Raw genomic sequence first — 17,881 nt, 5'->3', positions numbered from 1 at the left:
GGTACCTATCAGCTTCTTCCAGGGTCCCACTGGCCAAAAAGGCCCGATAGGACTCCTTCTTCAGCTTGACGGCTTCCCTCACCACTGGTGTCCACCAGCAGGTTCGAGGGTTGCCGCCACGACAGGCACCGACCACCTTACGGCCACAACTCCGACCAGCTGCCTCGGCAATGGAGTCACGGAACATGGCCCATTCAATGTCCCCCACCTCAAATATGGTTGAAGCTCTGCTGGAGGTGGGAGTTAAAGCTCCTTCTGACGGGGGATTCTGACAAACGCTCCCAGCAGACCCTCACAATACGTTTGGGCCTGCCAGGTCTGATCGGCATCCTCCCCCACCAGCGGAGCCAACTCACCACCAGGTGGTGATCAGTTGACAGCTCCGCCCCTCTCTTCACCCGAGTGTCCAGGACATACGGCCGCAAGTCCGATGATACAACCACAAAGTCGATCATCGAACTGTGCCAAGGGTGTCCTGGTGCCAAGTGCACATATGGACACCCTTATGCCTGAACATGGTGTTCGTTATGGACAGTCTATGACTGGCACAGAAGTCCAACAACATAACACCACTCTGATTCAGATCGGGGGGGCCGTTCCTCCCAATCACACCCCTCCAGGTCTCACTGTCATTGCCCACGTGAGCATTGAAGTCCCCCAGCAGAATGAGGGAGTCTCCGGTAGGAGCATTCTCCAGTGCCTCCCCCAGAGACTCCAAAAAGGGTAGGTACTCTGAACTGCTGTTTGGCGCATAGGCACAAACAACAGTCAGGACTCGTCCCCCCACCCAAGGCGGAGGGAGGCTACCCTCTCGTTCACTGGGGTAAACCCCAATGTACTGGCACACAGCCGGGGGGCAATAAGTATGCCCACACCTGCTCTGCGCCTCTCACCACGGGCAACTCCAGAGTGGAAGAGAGTCCAACCCCTCTCAAGAGTACTGGTTCCAGATCCCAAGCCGTGCGTCGAGGTGAGTCCGACTATATCTAACGGTCTGATGAAGTTTCAACAATAAACAACAAACTTTGTATTATGAGAAAGAACCAGACTCATTCTTTAGGAATCCGAAAATAAGCTCTATTTTACGAGTTATGCACGAATTCGGATTCTCCTATAAAACGAATTCCTTAACTCAAACCAAGTTAAGACTGCTTTGTCCTTCATATTTATTCATGTCTAATCAAGTTTCAATGATAAACAACGTTCTACTTTGTAGAATGAGAAAGAACTTCTTCAGCAATAAGCATCTCTCGACAAATGACGAAATACAGATTTTGCTATAAAATTAATTGCTATCAGCCTGACTTAAAACTGTTTGTCTTCCTTATTTATCCACTTCAAATCAAGTTTCAACAATTAAAAAAATTTTGTAGTTTGAGAAAGAACAACTTAATCTTGAGCAATCAGTATAAAAAGAAGGTAAGCAAAGGTGCGAATATCAAACCATACATGATCAAAACAGGGAGCGGAGGTGTTTGGCTGAGACAAGGTGTGAATGTCCACCCATAATTAATGAAAAGCGGGCAACAAGTAGGTTCGAATGCGCAACCATACATCATCAAAAGCAGGAGTGGATATGTTCGGCTACAAGAAGGTTTGAACGTCTGACCATAGTTTGTAAAAAGCGGGTAAGAAAAGGTTCGAATGCCCGAACATACACCATCAAAGGAGGGAGCGGAGGTGTTCCGCTGTAAGAAGGTGTGAATGTCCGACCATAGTTGGTAAAAAACGGGTAAGAAAAGGTTAAAATACCCGACTGTACACAATCAGTAGCGGGTGCGGAGTTGTTCGGCTACTAAAAGATGTGAAAGTCCGACCATGGTTTGTAAAAAGCGGGTAAGAAAAGGTGCGAATGCCCGAAAATGTATGATCAAAAGAGGGAGCGGAGGTGTTCGGCTGCAAGAAGGTGTGAATGTACACCCATAATTACTGAAAAATGGGTAAGAAAAGGTGCGAATGCCTAACTATACATAATCAAAAGCAAGAGTGGATGTGTTCGGCTCCAAGAAGGGTTGAATGTCTGACCATAGTTTGTAAAAAGCAGGTAAGAAAAGGTTTGACTGCCCGAATATACACCATCAAAAGAGGGAGCGGAGGTGTTCTGCTGTAAGAAGGTGTGAATGTCCGACCATAGTTGGTAAAAAGCGGGTAAGAAAAGGTTAAAATACCCGACTGTACACAATCAATAGCGGGAGCGGAGTTGTTCGGCTACTAAAAGATGTGAAAGTCCGACTATGGTTTGTAAAAAGCGGGTAAGAAAAGGTGCTAATGCCCGACAATGTATGATCAAAAGAGGGAGTGGAGGTTTTCGGCTGTAAGAAGGTCTGAATGTCCAACTATAATTTGTAAAAACCGGGTAAGAAAAGGCTTGAAAGCCCGACTATACACCATCATAAGCGGGAGAGGAGGTGTTCAGCTGCAAGAAGGTGTGAATGTCCACCCATAATTACTGAAAAATGGGTAAGAAAAGGTGCGAATGCCCAAACATACATCATCAAAAGCAGGAGTGGATGTGTTGGGCTACAAGAAGGTTTGAAAGTCCGACCATGGTTTGTAAAAAACGGGTAAGAAAAGGTGCAAATGCCCGACAACGTATGATCAAAAGAGGGAGCGGAGGTTTTTGGCTACAAGAAGGTTTGAATGTCCGACCATAGTTTGTAAAAAGCGGGTAAGAAAAGGTTCAAATGCCTGACAATACACCATCAAAAGCGGGAGCGGAGGTGTTCCGCTGTAAGACGGTGTGAATGTCCGACCATAGTTGGTAAAAAGCGGGTGAGAAAAGGTTAAAATACCCGACTGTACACAATCAATAGCGGTAGCGGAGTTGTTCGGCTACAAGAAGGTGTGAAAGTCCAACCATGGTTTGTAAAAAGCTGGTAAGAAAAGGTTCGAATGCCCGAATATATACCATCAAAAGCGGAAGCGGAGGTGTTCGGCTGCAAGAAGGTGTGAACGTCCGACCAAAGTTTGTAAAAAGCAGTTAAGAAAAGGTTCGAATATCCAACCAAACATAATCAAAAGCGGGAGCAGAGCTGTTCGACTGCAAGTAGGTGTGAATGTCCAGCCATAATTACTCACAAACGGGTAAGAAAAGGTAGTATTGCCAGACCATACATGATCAAAACAGGGAGCTGAGGTGGTTCAGCACCAAGGTGTGAATGTCTGACTATAGTTTGTAAAAAGCGGGTAAGATAAGGTGCGAATGCCCGACAATGTATGATCAAAAGAGGGAGCGGAGGTTTTTGGCTACAAGAAGGTTTGAATGTCCAACCATAGTTTGTAAAAAGCTGCTAAGAAAAGGTTCAAATGCCCGAATATATACCATCAAAAGCGGGAGAAGAGCTGTTCGACTGCAAGTAGGTGTGAATGTCCAGCCATAATTACTCACAAACGGGTAAGGAAAGGTAGTATTGCCAGACCATACATGATCAAAACAGGGAGCTGAGGTGGTTCAGCTGCAAGGTGTGAATGTCTTATTATAGTTTGTAAAAAGCGGGTAAGACAAGGTGCGAATGCCCGACAATGTATGATCAAAAGAGGGAGTGGAGGTCTTCGGCTGCAAGGTCTGAATGTGCAACCATAATTTCTAAAAACCGGGTAAGAAAAGGCTCGAAAGCCCGACTATACACAATCAAAAGCGGGAGCGGGAGGTTTTCAGCTGCAAATCCTTCACTCAAACCAAGTGAAAACTGCTTTGTCCTTCATATTTATCAATGTCTAGATCGACTTCAACAAAGAACAATATTGTACTTTGCAGTAAAGAAAGAGCAAATCAAAAGTTTTAGGAATCCCAGAATAAGCTTATTTTCATGAGTTCTGCACGATTATTGATTTTACTATAAATGAATGCCTTCACTCAAACGATGTTAAAACTGCTTGGTCCTTCATATTTATCAATGTCTAGATTGACTTCAACAAAGAACAACACAGGATTTTGCAGTAGAAGAAAGAGCAACACTGAAGGATCAGTAATCCGAGAATAAGCTTATTTTCATACGTTCTGCATGATTTGGGATTTTATGTATAAAATTAATTCCTTCACTCAAACCAAGTTAAAACTGCTTTGTCCTTCATATTTATCAATGTCTAGATTGACTTCAAGAAAGAACAACATTGTATTTTGCAGGAGAAGAAAAAGCAACACTGAAGGATCAGGAATCCGAGAATAAGCTTATTTTCATACGTTCTGCATGATTTGGGATTTTATGTATAAAATGAATTCCTTCACTCAAACCAAGTGAAAACTTCTTTGTCCTTCATATTTATCAATGTCTAGATTTACTTCAACAAAGAACAACATTGTATTTTGCAGTAGAAGAAATAGCAACACTGAAGGATCAGGAATCCGAAAACAAGCTTATTTTCATACTTTCTGCTTGATTTGGGATTTTGCTATAAAATTAATTCCTTCACTCAAACAAAGTGGAAACTGCTTTGTCCTTCATATTTATCAATGTCTATATCGATTTCAACAAAGAACAAGGCTGTATTTTGCAGTATAGGAAAGAGCAACACTGGAGGATCAGGAATCCGAGAATAAGCTTACTTTCATGAGTCCTGCACGATTTCGGATTTTCCTATAAAATGAATTGCTTTGCTCAAACCAAGTTAAAATTGCTTTGTCCTTCATAGTTATCCATGTCTAAAATGTATAAAGCATAAAGTTCCTCATATTACCCTGAATGAGAAAGAAGCATCCCTTTGGTTGAGCAATACGTTCCTTTTGCGGAGTTATGCATGATTTCGGATTTTGCTATAAAATTCATTCCTATTGATTGTGTACAGTCGGGTATTTTAACCTTTTCTTACCCGCTTTTTACCAACTATGGTCGGACATTCACACCGTCTTACAGCGGAACACCTCTGCTCTCACTTTTGATGGTGTATAGTCAGGCGCTTGAACCTTTTCTTACCCGCTTTTTACAAACTATGGTCGGACATTCAAACCTTCTTGTAGCCGAAAACCTCCGCTCCCTCTTTTGATTATACATTGTTGGGCATTCGCACCTTATTTACAAAGTATAGTCAGACATTCACACCTTACAGCTGAGCCACCTCAGCTCCCTGTTTTGATAGTGTATGTTTGGGCATTCGAACCTATTCTTACCCCCTTTTTACAAACTATGCTCGGAGATTCACACCTACTCACAGCCGAACAACTCCGCTCCCGCATTTGATGATGTCTTGTCCGGCATTCTAGTCTCTTCTAACACATTTTTCAGCAATTATGGTTGGACATTCACACCTACTCACAGCCGAACACTTCCGCTCCCGCATTTGATGGTGTATAGCCGGGCATTCTCACCCTTTCTCATCAGCTTTTTGCAAATTATGATCTGACATTCACACCTACTTGCAGTCGAACAGCTCTGCTCCCGCTTTTTACCAAATATGGTCGGACATTCACACCGTCTTACAGCGGAACACCTCCGCTCCCGCTTTTGATGGTGTATTGTCAGGCATTTGAACCTTTTCTAACCCGCTTTTTACAAACTATGGTCGGACATTCAAACCTTCTTGTAGCCGAAAACCTCTGCTCCCTCTTTTGATCATACATTGTCTGGCATTCGCACCTTATCTTACCCGCTTTTTACAAACTATAGTCAGACATTCACACCTTGGTGCTGAACCACCTCAGCTCCCTGTTTTGATCATGTATGGTCTGGCAATACTACCTTTTCTTACCCGTTTGTGAGTAATTATGGCTGGACATTCACACCTACTTGCAGTCGAACAGCTCTGCTCCCGCTTTTGATTATGTTTGGTTGGATATTCGAACCTTTTCTTAACTGCTTTTTACAAACTTTGGTCGGACGTTCACACCTTCTTGCAGCCGAACACCTCCGCTTCCGCTTTTGATGGTATATATTCGGGCATTCGAACCTTTTCTTACAAGCTTTTTACAAACCATGGTTGGACATTCACACCTTCTTACAGCGGAACACCTCCGCTCCCTCTTTTGATGGTGTATGTTTGGGCATTCGAACCTTTTCTTACCCGCTTTTTACAAACTATGCTCGGACATTCAAACTTTCTTGTAGCCGAACACATCCACTCCTGCTTTTGATGATGTATGGTTGGGCATTTTCACCTTTTCTTACCCATTTTTCAGTAATTATGGGTGGACATTCACACCTTCTTGCAGCTGAACAACTCCTCTTCCGCTTATGATCATGTGCGGTTTGATATTCGAAAATTTTCTTTCATGTTTTAAAGCAATTATTGATGGACATTCAAATCTTCTTGTAGCCGAACACATCCACTCCTGCTTTTGATGATGTATGGTTTGGCATTCGCACCCTTTTTTTACCCATTTTTCAGGAATTTTGGGTGGACATTCAGACCTTCTTGCAGCTGAACATCTCCGCTCCCGCTTTTGATGGTGTATAGTCAGGCATTTGAACCTTTTCTTACCCGCTTATTACAAACTATGGTCGGACATTCAAACCTTCTTGTAGCCGAAAACCTCTGCTCCCTCTTTTGATTATACATTGTCGGGCATTCGCACCTTATCTTACCCGCTTTTTACAAACTATAGTCAGACATTCACACCTTGGTGCTGAACCACCTCAGCTCCCTGTTTTGATCATGTATGGTCTGGCAATACTACCTTTTCTTACCCGTTTGTGAGTAATTATGGCTGGACATTCACACCTACTTGCAGTCGAACAGCTCTGCTCCCGCTTTTGATTATGTTTGGTTGGATATTCGAACCTTTTCTTAACTGCTTTTTACAAACTTTGGTCGGACGTTCACACCTTCTTGCAGCCGAACACCTCCACTTCCGCTTTTGATGGTATATATTCGGGCATTCGAACCTTTTCTTACCAGCTTTTTACAAACCATGGTTGGACTTTCACACCTTCTTGTAGCCGAACAACTCCGCTCCCCCTATTGATTGTGTACAGTCGGGTATTTTAACCTTTTCTTACCCGCTTTTTACCAACTATGGTCGGACATTCACACCGTCTTACAGCAGAACACCTCCGCTCCCGCTTTTGATGGTGTATAGTCAGGCATTTGAACCTTTTCTTACCCGCTTTTTACAAACTATGGTCGGACATTCAAACCTTCTTGTAGCCGAACACATCCACTCCTTCTTTTGATGATGTATGCTTGGGCATTCAAACCTAATTTTTTGCCCGCTTTTCATTAATTTTGGGTGGACATTCACACCTTGTCACAGCCAAACACCTCCGCTCCCTGTTTTGATCATGTATGGTTGGACATTCGCACCTTTTCTCACCCGCTTTTTGCAAACTATGGTTGGCTGTTCACAGCTTCCTCTCCACCATACTTGTATGGTGGGATGTTCACACCCAGTTGCATCCAAAGACCTCCGCCCCCACTTTTGTTGATATTTAGTTGGTCATTCGCAGCTTACCCGCTTTTGGCAAACTATGGCCTTCTTGCAGCCAAACACCTCTGATCTCGCTTTTGATGATGTAAGGTTGGGCATTCAGACCTTGCTTCACCTGCTTTTCACCAAATATAGTCGGACATTCACACCTTCTTGCAGCCGAACACTTCCGCTCCACCTTTTAGTGTTCTATCACACCTTTTTTTCACCGAATTTTATAGATTATGGTTGGAAATTCTCAACCACTCTCATCCGAAGACCTCTCCTCCCGCTTTTGTTAATATATTTGAACTTTAGTCGGACATTCACACCTTCTTGCAGCTGAACCACCTCCGCTCCCTGTTTTGATCATGTATGGTCTGGCAATACTACCTTTTCTTACCCGTTTGTGAGTAATTATGGCTGGACATTCACACTTACTTGCAGCCGAACACCACCTCTCTCGCTTTTGATGATGTATGGACCGGCATTCTTACCTTTTCTAACACATTTTTCAGAAATTACAGTCGGAAATTCACACCTACTCACAGCCGAACAACTCCGCTCCCGCATTTGATGGTGTGCAGTCGGACATTCTCACCCTTTCTCATCAGCTTTTTGCAAATTATGATCTGACATTCACACCTACTTGCAGTCGAAAAGCTATGCTCCCGCTTTTGATTATGTTTGGTTGGATATTCAAACCTTTTCTTAACTGCTTTTTACAAACTTTGGTTGGACGTTCACACCTTCTTGTAGCCGAACACATCCACTCCTGCTTTTGATGATGTATGGTTGGGCATTCGCACCTTTTTTTTACCCATTTGTCAGGAATAATGGGTGGACATTCACACCTTCTTGCAGCTGAACACCTCCTCTCCCACTTATGATCATGTGCGGTTTGATTTTCGAAAATTTTCTTTCATGTTTTCTAGCAATTATTGATGGACATTTAGACCTTCTTGCAGCTGAACACCTCCGCTCCTGCTTTTGATCATACCTTGTCAGGCATTCGCACCATGTCTTACCCGCTTTTTACAAACTTTAGTCGAACATTTACACCTTTTTGCAGCCGAACACCACCTCTCTCGCTTTTGATGATGTATGGTCCGGCATTCTTACCTTTTCTAACACATTTTTCAGCAATTATGGTCGGACATTCACACCTACTCAGAGCCGAACACCTCCGCTCCCGCATTTGATGGTGTATAGTCGGGCATTCTCACCCTTTCTCATCAGCTTTTTGCAAATTATGATCTGACATTCACACCTGCTTTTGATAATGTATGGTTGGGCATTCGCACCTTTTTTTACCCATTTTTCAGGAATTATGGGTGGACATTCACACCTTCTTGCAGCTGAACACCTCCTCTCCTTCTTATGATCATGTGCGGATGATATTCGAAAATTTTCTTTCATGTTTTAAAGCAATTATTGATGGACATTCAGACCTTTTTGCAGCTGAACCACTCTGCTCCCGCTTTTGATGGTGTATAGTCGGGCTTTCGAGCCTTTCATTCCCGGTTTTTACAAATTATGGTTGGACATTCAGACCTTCTTGCAGCCAAACACCTCCGCTTCCGCTTTTGATGGTATATATTCGGGCATTCGAACCTTTTCTTAGCAGCTTTTTACAAACCATGGTTGAACTTTCACACCTTCTTGTAGCCGAACAACTCCGCTCCCGCTATTGATTGTGTACAGTCAGGTATTTTAACCTTTTCTTACCCGCTTTTTACCAACTATGGTCGGACATTCACACCGTCTTACAGCGGAACACCTCCGCTCCCGCTTTTGATGGTGTATAGTCAGGCATTTGAACCTTTTCTTACCCGCTTTTTACAAACTATGGTCGGACATTCAAACCTTCTTGTAGCCGAAAACCTCCGCTCCCTCTTTTGATCATACATTGTCGGGCATTCGCACCTTTTCTTATCCGTTTTTTACAAACCATGGTTGGACTGTCACACATTCTTGTAGCCAAACACATCCGCTCCCACTATTGATTGTGTACAGTCGGGTATTTTAACCTTTTCTTACCCGTTTTTTACCAACTATGGTCGGACATTCACACCTTCTTACAGCGGAACACCTCCGCTCCCTCTTTTGATAGTTTATGTTCGGGCATTCGAATCTATTCTTACCCCCTTTTTACAAAATATGCTCGGAGATTCACACCTACTCACAGCCGAACACTTCCGCTCCCGCATTTGATGGTGTATAGCCGGGCATTCTCACCCTTTCTCATCAGCTTTTTGCAAATTATGATCTGACATTCACACCTACTTGCAGTCGAACAGCTCTGCTCCCGCTTTTGATTATGTTTGGTTGGATATTCGAACCTTTTCTTAACTGCTTTTTACAAACTTTGGTCGGACGTTCACACCTTCTTGCAGCCGAACACCTCCACTTCCACTTTTGATGGTATATATTCGGGCATTCGAACCTTTTCTTACCCGCTTTTTACAAACCGTGGTCGGACTTTCACACCTTCTTGTAGCCGAACAACTCCGCTCCCGCTATTGATTGTGTACAGTCGGGTATTTTAACCTTTTCTTACCCGCTTTTTACCAACTATGGTCGGACATTTACACCTTCTTACAGCGGAACACCTCCGCTCCCTCTTTTGATGGTCTATGTTTGGGCATTCGAACCTTTTCTTACCCGCTTTTTACAAACTATGGTCGGACATTCAAACCTTCTTCTAGCCGAACACATCCACTCCTGCTTTTGATGATGTATGGTTTGGCATTCGCACCCTTTTTTTACCCATTTTTCAGGAATTATGGGTGGACATTCAGACCTTCTTGCAGCCGAAAACCTCCGCTCCCTCTTTTGATCATGCATTGTCGGGCATTCGCACCTTGTCTTACCCGCTTTTTATAAACTTTAGTTGGACATTCACACCTTCTTGCAGCTGAACGACCTCCGCTCCCTGTTTTGATCATGTATGGTCTGGCAATACTACCTTTTCTTACCCGTTTGTGAGTAATTAATCCCAAAATATTGAGCATAAAATAAGTCTTTATGCTGATGATGTATTACTTTTCCTTCAGAACTCACAGACGTCTCTCACTCACACGATCACACTCATAAATAAATTCTCAACACTTTCTGACTACTCTATCAACTGGTCTAAGACCACAGTTCTGCCCATTAACTGTAGGGTCCATAATATACCTGCGATCACTTTACAGTCAGGAAATATTAGATATTTAGGCATAAACATTTCCTCCAGGCTCTCAGAGTTAACAAAGCTAAATTATGTGCAATTATTAAAGACAGTAGAGGACGATCTCTCTCGTTGGAAGTCCTTACCTATATCACTTATGGGGAGAATTACATCCATTAAAATGATGATACTACCAAAAGTTAACTATTTGTTCTCAATGATCCCCATAAAACCATCTGCTACTTGGTTTAAGTAACTAGATTCATGCATCTCCAAATTTCTGTGGAAAAACAAACCTCAACGTATTAGTTTAAAAACCCTACAGAAGACCAAGGACAATGGTGGATTAGATTTACCTCATTTTCAGCACTATTCCTTAGCCAATAGGTTACAATATATATCAAAATGGTTTAAACCTTGTTTTTGTCACAGTTCCCAGAGACGTTATAATCGTTGAGGATTCTATATTCACCCCCTCATTAGAGGCACGTGTTGCAGATTGATGACACTGAATCTTCTTCTCTGTTCATTGCTGGCATCATTCCCAGCATCGTAAGTGTTCGTGGCATTGTTAGCCTCTTCTTCTGGATCTTGATATCGAGAATCCTTTTGTATTTCTGGTTTGTCAGTGCTCTCTCTTCGTTCACCGGCGTCTTCGTCTTTTTGTCCTTGAGTTTGGTGATTTTTTCTTCTTTTGATGCCTTGACACAATGTGACAGGTGATACCACGTGGGAGATCCTGTAACTTGGACTGCTGTCCCTGTGCTGCGAAATGGCTGTGCTGCTCAAATGGTCTCTCCTTCATCATGGTTACATGCTGCCATTCCGACATCTCGCCATTCAGACATGGGTCTCCAATTGTCGGAATGGCGACACTTAATTTTTTATCAAACGTCCCACCATTCCGACACTTTTTTCCTCCTATGGTCGGAATGGCGGTATGTTTTTTTTTTTTTTTTAACATACCGCCATTCCGACAGTTCCTTTTAATAGCCTATTTTTTACCCAAAACATTTTGCACTAATGATATGCCGGCGCAAATACACCCTAAAGTTTGGCGCACAAGCTCTGCACATGCAGAGGCCACAGCCTCGCAAGCAAACTTTAATAATCTATTATCAAAATCCCCTGAATTTCAAATATAAAAATACAGATATTAATGTAACTCTGGCGAGACTGAAACTGATTAAGCAGAAATACATTGTCAGTGAGCTGTCACAGCAGCCAGCTGGAGCGGAGCTCTCCACAGAGCCCATGCGTCTTTTGCACGCTGTCATCATATGCAAAAGTAATAATTGCACAGATATCACGGCTACGGCACAGGACACAGTTGCGAGCACTCTGCCTTGCCTTGCCAATAGGAGAAGAGAGAAATGACAGCATAGAACGTATAAAACACAACAAAATGCAGTAAAAACGTTTATTCATGTTATTCACGTGATTTATGAGTACTCGCTCCAATTTTGGGAAGCGCGGATGGGCTTTGCGCATTTGGCACAAACACACAGCCGTTGCGCAAGGCTTTATACAGCCTGTTGATATCTTAAGGACGTAACTGGTCACACCTGGGACTAAATGTCATGTAGAGATTGTTTTTACATGACATTACAGCTGAACATATAGCTTTCATCCACAAACCAATGTGGGAGAGCCCGAAGACGCATGTGCCAGACGCACATAGGCATGCGTAAAACCAATTTTGACCACTTCATACTGTTTATTTGCTTTCTTTTAGTTAATTTTCGTTTCTTTTGGATTCTTGTGCGTGTTATGGAGCCGTTTTGGTCCATGTTTGTAAGCCTTTTTTTCCTGGATTAAATTTTCGGAAGTTGAAACAAGTGGCATTGGAGTGTGTGATTGAAAACCACCGCGGACTGCTTCTCCTCCTCCAGTTGCCGAGACTTTGTGTTTTTAATAACGCTTGTCTATAAACATGTGTTAAACATATAAATTGCATGAACAGAAAGAAGGGACTCACCTGTTGAGTAACACACATTTCCTTATACAGAAAGCCTTGTCGGAATGGTGGGACATTTGAACGTCGGAATGGTGGGACGTTTGCATGTCGGAATGGTGGTATGTCGGAATGGTGGTATGTCGGAATGGTGGGATGTCGGAATAGCGGGATGTCGGAATGGCGGGATTTCGGAATGGGTGTTGCCACCCCCTTCATCATATACACTTTTATTTATACATCACCTTCCACCATGAAGCGTTGTCCCTTTTTGTTTCTCTCTTTGTTCTTAAAATGCTGTTATGCATGTCTAAACCAATCCATTAAATTAGATAATTTTGTCAGTAAAGCGATCTACATTGTGCTTGGTCGCAAAGCTGCTGATCTGTGGTAAACAGCTCTTCAGAAAGGCATTCTTCAATTGATTTCACTAATTCTATGTAATAATTTTGTGATTTCCTACAAAACTACACTTCTTCTCCCATCTGTCTGAGTATTTAATATTGTCTGGGTCCCGTTAAAACATGTATTTTTCCCATCTAATTCCTTGTTTGCTTTAAAACAAGAATTCCCCATTTTCTATCCCTTCAGTAGCCAACCAGTTTGTGTGGAGTACACTGGAGCAACTTGACTGATCAGTAAAACACTGCTTTTGTTGTCACCGCAAGGCATCCCCCGTCGGTTGTTTCACTGAGACACTACTGAGTAACTATAACTCAACACAGTTTATACACATAACATTCATATACATACTAACAAACAAACAAACAATTATTTATCGTGATTTTCTCATCTCTGTTTGAACGTACACCCAGGTAAATATTCCTGTAGTCTTCTCATACCGACTATGGACCCATTCATTGTTTAACTTCACTGTTTTGCAAATCCTAATTGAATATTACACATTGACATTGAACTTTACTGGATAAGCAGGTCTTCATTGCATTCAGCAACCTATATGTGAGCATCTATGTGTAAGCTGTTCTTCTTTGCATTTATCAGCAGCAAGCAATTCTTCATTGCACATGCATATGAAAATAGTAAAACAATTCCAATGCGTTAGCGAAACCTTCTATATCAGGAGTGTCCATCATGATGCTGGGAATAGAACCTCTTTCCCAGAATAGTTCAACCTTCATTACTCAACTGATCATAACTCCGCAATGAGCACATTTCAAAGTATCATTCCTCTACATGTATTCAAAAATCTATGTGTAAATGTTTAATATTTCTTATATTTGTTGATGTCATTCTGTGTGCATGTGGCCTAAACCCAATCTCTGTGTGGCAATTTTAATTTAAACAAGTTGAACTCTGCCTCTGATCATTTAAAAAAGGTGTGTACCAATATCAACCTTTCTCAGGTAATTACTGATCCTACAAAACCAAAGAGATCCTTCAAGGTTGTCCCTGATTGGCTCAATCTTAACAAATCAAAGGTAGAATATCCGCAGTATCTGAACTTGGTGTTAGTTATCACTGCTCAATAGCCTGTATCAGAATTGCAAAAATGAAAACATTAGGTCCACGCTTGGTATCCAGATCCTGAAACATCTCCATGAGCAGGCTTTTTTTTAACTGATCTGTTGAATAGTTATATGACACTGTTAAAATCTCAGATGAAGATCTAGCACTTGACCATTTTTGTAAATCTTCTAATTCCATAGTTGATAAACATGCCCCTTTTAAAAAGTATAGAACTTAGAACAGGTCTTGTCCCTGACTTTCGGCAGAACTGTCTTCTTTACTTTTTTTTTTTTTTCCCCTTGTCCTGTTCAGCATTATGTCAGAAGAATTGTAGTCTGAATACCTTTGATGCCAAACAGATTTGCTTTGCCAAGGGAAGTTTTATAAATGTAAAGCTCCCCTTGATGACCACAGTTCTGCCCATTAACTGTAGGGTCCATAATATACCTGCGATCACTTTACAGTCAGGAAATATTAGATATTTAGGCATAAACATTTCCTCCAGGCTCTCAGAGCTAACAAAGCTAAATTATGTGCAATTATTAAAGACAGTAGAGAACGATCTCTCGTTGGAAGTCCTTACCTATATCACTTATGGGGAGAGTTACATCCATTAAAATGATGATACTACCAAAAGTTAACTATTTGTTCTCAATGATCCCCATAAAACCATCTGCTACTTGGTTTAAGTCACTAGATTCATGCATCTCCAAATTTCTGTGGAAAAACAAACCACCACGTATTAGTTTAATAACCCTACAGAAGACCAAGGACAGTGGTGGATTAGATTTACCTCATTTTCAGCACTATTCCTTAGCCAATAGGTTACAATATATATCAAAATGGTTTAAACCTTGTTGTTGTCACAGTTCCCAGAGACGTTGTAATCGTTGAGGATTCTATATTCACCCCCTCATTAGAGGCACGTAATGCAGATTGATGACACTGAATGTTCTTCTCTGTTCATTGCTGGCATCATTCCCAGCATCGTAAGTGTTCGTGGCATTGTTAGCCTCTTCTTCTGGATCTTGATATCGAGAATCCTTTTGTATTTCTGGTTTGTCAGTCCTCTGTCTTCGTTCACCGGAGTCTTTGTCTTTTTGTCCTTGAGTTTGGTGATTTTTTCTTCTTTTGATGCCTTGACACAATGTGACAGGTGATACCATGTGGGAGATCCTGTAACTTGGACTGCTGTCCCTGTGCTGCGAAATGGCTGTGCTGCTCAAATGGTCTCTCCTTCATCATGGTTACATGCTGCCATTCCGACATCTCGCCATTCCGACATGGGTCTCCAATTGTCAGAATGGCGACACTTAATTTTTTATCAAACGTCCCACCATTCCCACACTTTTTTCCTCCTATGGTCGGAATGGCGGTATGTTTTTTTTTTTTTTTTTAACATTCCGACAGTTCCTTTTAATAGCCTATTTTTTACCCAAAACATTTTGCACTAATGATATGCTGGCGCAAATACGCCCTAAAGTTTGGCGCACAAGCTTTGCACATGCAGAGGCCACAGCCTCGCAAACAAACTTTAATAATCTATTATCAAAATCCCCTGAATTTCAAATATAAAAATACAGATATTAATGTAACTCTGGTGAGACTGAAACTGATTAAGCAGAAATACAGTGTCAGTGAGCTGTCACAGCAGCCAGCTGGAGCGGAGCTCTCCACAGAGCCCATGCGTCTTTTGCACGCTGTCATCATATGCAAAAGTAATAATTGCAATTACAGATATCACGGTTACTGCACAGGACACAGTTGCGAGCACTCTGCCTTGCCTTGCCAATAGGAGAAGAGAGAAATGACAGCATAGAACGTATAAAACACAACAAAATTCAGTAAAAACGTTTATTCATGTTATTCACGTGATTTATGAGTACTCACTCCAATTTTGGGAAGCGCGGATGGGCTTTGCGCATTTGGCACAAACACACAGCCGCAACGGTTGTAGCTTTATACAGCCTGTTGATATCTTAAGGACCTAACTGGTCACACCTGGGAGTAAATGTCATGTAGAGATTGTTTTTACATGACATTACAGCTGAACATATAGCTTTCATCCACAAACCAACGTGGGAGAGCCCGAAGACGCATGTGCCAGACGCACATAGGCATGCGTAAAACCAATTTTGACCACTTCATACTGTTTATTTGCTTTCTTTTAGTTAACTTTCGTTTCTTTTGGATTCTTGTGCGTGTTATGGAGCCGTTTTGGTCCATGTTTGTAAGCCTTTTTTTCCTGGATTAAATTTTCGGAAGTTGAAACAAGTGGCATTGGAGTGTGTGATTGAAAACCACCGCGGACTGCTTCTCCTCCTCCAGTTGCCGAGACTTTGTGTTTTTAATAACGCTTGTCTATAAACATGTGTTAAACATATAAATTGCATGAACAGAAAGAAGGGACTCACCTGTTGAGTAACACACATTTCCTTATACGGAAAGCCTTGTCGGAATGGTGGGACATTTGAACGTCAGAATAGCGGGATGTCGCAATGGTGGGATGTCGGAATGGTGGGACGTTTGCATGTCGGAATGGTGGTATGTCGGAATGGTGGTATGTCGGAATGGTGGGATGTCGGAATAGCGGGATGTCGGAATGGCGGGATTTCGGAATGGGTGTTGCCACCCCCTTCATCATATACACAGTTATTTATACATCACCTTCCACCATGAAGCGTTGTCCCTTTTTGTTTCTCTCTTTGTTCTTAAAATGCTGTTATGCATGTCTAAACCAATCCATTAAATTAGATCATTTTGGCAGTAAAGCGATCTACTATGTGCTTGGTCGCAAAGCTGCTCATCTGTGGTAAACAGCTCTTCAGAAAGGCATTCTTCAATTGATTTCACTAATTCTATGTAATAATTTTGTGATTTCCTACAAAACTACACTTCTTCTCCCATCTGTCTGAGTATTTAATATTGTCTGGGTCCCGTTAAAACATGTATTTTTCCCATCTAATTCCTTGTTTGCTTTAAAACAAGTATTCCCCATTTTCTATCCCTTCAGTAGCCAACCGGTTTGTGTGGAGTACACTGGAGCAACTTGACTGATCAGTAAAACACTGCTTTTGTTGTCACCGCAAGGCTTCCCCCGTCGGTTGTTTCACTGAGACACTACTGAGTAACTATAACTCAACACAGTTTATACACATAACATTCATATACATACTAACAAACAAACAAACAATTATTTATCGCAATTTTCTCATCTCTGTTTGAACGTACACCCAGGTAAATATTCCTGTAGTCTTCTCATACCGACTATGGACCCATTCATTGTTTAACTTCACTGTTTTGCAAATCCTAATTGAATATTACACATTGACATTGAACTTTACTTGATAAGCAGGTCTTCATTGCATTCAGCAGCCTATATGTGAGCATCTATGTGTAAGCTGTTCTTCTTTGCATTTATCAGCAGCAAGCAATTCTTCATTGCACATGCATATGAAAATAGTAAAACAATTCCAATGCGTTAGCGAAACCTTCTATATCAGGAGTGTCCATCATGATGCTGGGAATAGAACCTCTTTCCCAGAATAGTTCAACCTTCATTACTCAACTGATCCTAACTCCGCAATGAGCACATTTCAAAGTATCATTCCTCTACATATATTCAAAAATCTATGTGTAAATGTTTAATATTTCTTATATTTGTTGATGTCATTCTGTGTGCATGTGGCCTAAACCCAATCTCTGTGTGGCAATTTTAATTTAAACAAGTTGAACTCTGCCTCTGATCATTTAAAAGAGGTGTGTACCAATATCAACCTTTCTCAGGTAATTACTGATCCTACAAAACCAAAGAGATCCTTCAAGGTTGTCCCTGATTGGCTCAATCTTAACAAATCAAAGGTAGAAAATCCGCAGTATCTGAACTTGGTGTTAGTTATCACTGCTCAATAGCCTGTATCAGAATTGCAAAAATGAAAACATTAGGTCC

The sequence above is a fragment of the Leuresthes tenuis genome, unplaced genomic scaffold (assembly GCF_036924035.1).
Source record: "Leuresthes tenuis unplaced genomic scaffold, fLeuTen1.0.hap1 SCAF_15, whole genome shotgun sequence".
Lineage (NCBI taxonomy): Eukaryota > Metazoa > Chordata > Actinopteri > Atheriniformes > Atherinopsidae > Leuresthes > Leuresthes tenuis.
The sequence above is the reverse complement of the archived record's forward strand: the minus strand, read 5'-3'. Positions refer to the sequence as shown.